Genomic DNA, 4,911 nt, shown 5'->3' on the forward strand with positions numbered 1-4,911 from the left:
TTGGCTTTAATTTTACCGCAAGAAGATCAATTTCCTTAAGTCAAATTTGTGAAGGAAAGTAGAAGATGTTCTCAACAATTTTTCAAGCCCTAATTGCAACCATTAGGCTGCAGACACTCTGAAGGCTAGAGACCTTTCATTGTTAGCCAACTTTTCATACCCTACAACCCCTATAAATGAAATTCATTCTCCTTAATATATTCTATGTCTCGGGTATGAAAATTATTTGCATCATCCTAAATGATTTAAATCTTCTATCATAAAGAAACATATAAGAATGTAGCTTAGAATAATTTGAGAATCAAAGATACAGGAAGAGACTGCACAAAAACTAGTACCAAAAATACAAGTTAAGATTTACACAGATAAATCATAACACTCACTACCTTTCAACTCTTAACAATAATGTTGATGGAATTAAATATAGTTATTGATCTGGAACATACGTGATGGATTAATCCAACAAAATGTTTACATCAGGTGAATCCATTCAAGATGTCATAACGAAACATAATGTTTCTTGGCTCTTTCAAATTTAAATAGACATATATATCTGATACAGGTTGCAAGAATCCCTCATAAGATATAAAAGGAATTTCTAAATAGAAAATAAACAAATTATTTCTAGGTTCATTGAACTCACCTTGGAGCTATCCACACTTTCCACCATATACAAGTTGGGTACACCAACTTCCATTAGAATGTTGAATATACAAAAAAACACATGAGCATAACATCATTACTAGAATTCAATAAAAAGTAAAGAATTCATCATAATACAACAAATCCCATAGTGTTCCATGCATATGCAACATAAATTCTTCCTCTCACGCCTTAAAAGAATAAGAAAAATAATGCTCGTAGAAGACACCCAATTTTCAAGAGATTAAACAATAAACACAGATGATGTGAAGAAAATTTTTCAAGTGCTCAGTAATGTTAAAATATATAGTGTTAGATTTCATAATGCCTAATGTTACAAAGTTCTAGTATAAGAAAATATGTGTGCATAACGAGAACTTGATGTTTAAAATATTCAGGGTGAAGATGGATCTATGCATTCTTTTTTTCTGTTTAACATTTCACATCTAAATTTAATTTTTTTCCACATGTGTGACACATATCATCTAATTGGACCACAATAGAACCTCATTTATCTAGGCACAAATACAGTTAAAGGGCCAGTCTTGAATTTAACAATTTTTTTCCTCCCATTCCTTTTCTCCTTTTAACATTTGACATCTAACATTAATTTTTTTCCTTTTAATAATTTTGATATCTGACATCATTTTTATCCATTTTATTTTACTATTGTGATGGGCATACATACATATGTTACACTTCTCATCCAATTGGGTTGTAAGAGCAACTCATTTCTCTACGTGCAATTATGGTTAAAGGTTCCATCCAAAATTTAGTAAAGGAATATCTTATACATAGCTCAAGGTAGTTGTAGGTTGCACTATAAATATTTCACCTTTGTAATGAAATTTTCATGAAAGTACGAGAGATTATAGAATATGAGTTTCATGTGATGAGTTTATACACATCTTAAGTTTCTGGGAATATTTTATTTCCGCGTATCAGAGAATAACAAGTTGTCACACAAAACTCATGTCCTCCTAACTATAGCAAGGACCTTCCACAATTTAAGGGGAACTCTTTTGGTACTGTCCCACATGTCATGGATTTATGAAACATATCTGGGAATCGATGGAAAGACGCGAAGATGTCATGATAAATTTAGTTATGCTCTCTTTGGGACAAGGGCATTGTGGCTCACTGAAGAATTCTTGCAACCCAAAGAGCATACATTCTCTCAAAGCTCTAGTTGAATTCTTCCTCAAGAATTGCCACCCAAGGTTTAGAGATTTGATGGTACATATCAGGCACGAGGGCTTCACTCAATGAACCTATGACATATCACGTGCGTTCATGGCATATTAAACAATACCCTTAATTTGACTACATATTGGAAAATACCTCTAAAAATCACATTATTTAACCCCCTACCAATATGAGCCCAATACACCTTCCCAATTTAAAAACACCTACTTTCACTAGATATTGTAGGTATCCATTTTTCATTAACACTTTTTACACCCCTTTAAATTTTTTCATTAACTTTGGGCTCAATTTTTTATACCTGCCAATATAAACACCCTCTTCCCCCTATATATTATGCCATTTTTTCCTCAATAAATATCCACCGATATGATACCATGTGGTATGGTATTGCTCCCCAAGTGAAGCCCCCATGATATCAAGACTTGTTGGCATCCCTATAAGAGGAAGGCATCCTTGGTATTTTTGGGGGCAATGATAGTATTATTGGGGATGAAAGTGGAGCATCTATGGAAGACAGATTGTGCTCAAAATTTGAATATGAAAACACTAGAGATTTGTAACATGAAAAACCTTCTGGAAACAATAACAAGAAGGAGGTTCATTCTAGAATCTAAAGTGATTGTTGAACTCATAAATGAGTACCACCATGAAAACCATGATGACATTATTACACCAAGTTCCAATGATACATGTGTCACTCTTTCTGAATAGGATTGACATGAGGTTGGTGACATTCTTATTGGTTTCCCCATAGGAAACAATGTTGCAAATCCAGAAGAAGAAAGTAGTAGCAATTTGAGATAAATTTGGCACAAGATTTATGCTCGAAACTAAAAAAGGGAACACTCCCTTATCTTATGACTTACGTCCATGATAATCATAATAATGAAATCAACATCCTTGACACTCATAATTATCCTCTCATCAGTATGGATCAATCATCAGACCATATATTTGGGGCTGGGTAGAGGCAAGTCATAAACACTACTTGCATGGACCACCAATTTTTGGTGATCACCAAGAAGAGGGGAAGTCTGATTCTGAGCCCTTCACAAGCATCCGTCAGGAGTATTTTGAGATTGTGTCATATTATAGCAGTGTTGGACTAACCTCCATAGAATTGTTACAATAATTGATTATAGAATGTCCCTCCAAGGATAAGAGACTTTCTTTAAATATGATAGTAATGAGGATTTTGCACCAAACATTGGCATTTCTGATCATGAGTATCAGGATTACACAAGTTATGGAATCCTCGATGATGAATTTGTTGCTCTAGAGGAACACAAGTATTTCTCTTTTGCACACCAATTTTCCCAAGCCCTGGACAATGAAAATGAGAAATCAACAAAGTCCTATTATCTCTACAATCAAAGCTACAGACCTTCTTTAATAGAGCAAAGGCATAATGAGCATATTTGTGAAGAGTCAAAGGACTTATCTAGTAGCGTAAGAGAAGTCGTGCCTCTTGACATTGGAGTGAAAAACAGAAAGGTGCCCACCAGGTCTGCATCTTCCAAATCACTGAATTTTTGAACATCTACGCAAACTTTGGTATGTACATTATGGATCAGTGAAATTATTAAGAATGGATTGTTCTAGTTTGACAAGGTACTCAAGGCCCTCCTATTGGAAACTATATCAATCCTAGAAAGGAGTCAAATCCTCTGTCTATAATTTGAAATTTGTGTATGGTTCTTTGCATAAGCCCTAGAAGGACAATATGCAAGAAATCCACTCTTATGCATTAGTTGAAGGGCTATGCTGAGCATTAGTCTTATTTTGAGACCATTGTCAAGGGTTACCGAAGTTATGAAGTTCAAGCTACATGAAGAAATTTCTGAGCACATTTTACAAAGTCAAAATCTGAATTAAAGAAGTTGCAATTATGAAGTCTCAAGTCTATCAAATTTTCTTACAATAAGTCGAAATTGTGAGCATGTTTGTGAAGGAGCCAATAACATTATTTAAGGATATACATGTATATTATAGAGATTCACTAGGTAAACTCCAATACGACACTATGATCAGCAATGCTTTGAATCAATTGCTAAGACCATTGGCTGCACTCTGCAAACTAGCTCCCTGCCTCTTCTTTTGTTCGTGTTAGGTTTTCGTAGAACCCATCATTTTGTAAATCCTTGATCATGAAGGTTATAGTAGCTGAACTCAACACATTGATTTTGGGTTATAAACTCACTTCAGAATGAGAGTGAGAGAGTAGCTGGGTAGGTGGAAATGAGGCAACTTGGCTATTGTGTTGCTTAGTTGTAGAAGCAGGAAAACTAGGCTCAGAGATTCGACCGAAAGAAGTAGGTCTCGCTCAAGCTGGAAAGACAGTCTTGCTCGTGTCATGCTCAAGCTAGAAAGGCATAAAGACGGTCTTTTTCGTGTCTTGCTCAAGCTAGAAAGGAAGAAAGGCTTAGGGTTCAAAATCAGAAACGCAAAAAGGCTTAGGGTTGTGGAGAGGTTCGACTGCAAACTGGGACCTTCCCCCCCTTTCCTACCGCAAGTGACGTGCAGTTGCATTGTTCCCAACATTCTCCAAAACTATGGTGTATTTTTCCATCCACTTGGCCAAAAAATCATATAAACAATACTTTAGGTTATATATATTATTATATGGTATATTAAAACCCTTTAGTCCTTCATTATAACCCCAATATATTATTTGTGGATTTTCCATTTTTAATGCCCCAATATGAACACACTTGATATAATATTGGTTTGTTAGTGACGCCCCCATGACCGAACATCAAATGTCAACCCCACATTTGGTAAATAGGTTTTTAATAAATTACGATTAGAATTACATATTTCACAAGTTATTTTTTAATAATTAAAAAAAGAAAAAGACTTTAAAAAGTGAAAAACTATTGGAAAACTTTTCCTATTGTCCATTGGATCATATTAGAGGAAAACTATTTGCTTTGCTAGAAATCTCAACCATTCATTTTTATCAAAAATATAAATTCTTCAAACCCAATTCTAAACCAAGCTTAAGATGTAATTAACTATTCAAAAACTGCAACGACCAAATGCAATGTACTGATCTGAGTCTTT

The sequence above is a fragment of the Pinus tabuliformis genome, chromosome 9 (genome assembly GCF_031772625.1).
Source record: "Pinus tabuliformis cultivar Carrire ecotype Pingquan chromosome 9, CPIR1, whole genome shotgun sequence".
Taxonomy (NCBI): Eukaryota; Viridiplantae; Streptophyta; class Pinopsida; order Pinales; family Pinaceae; genus Pinus; species Pinus tabuliformis.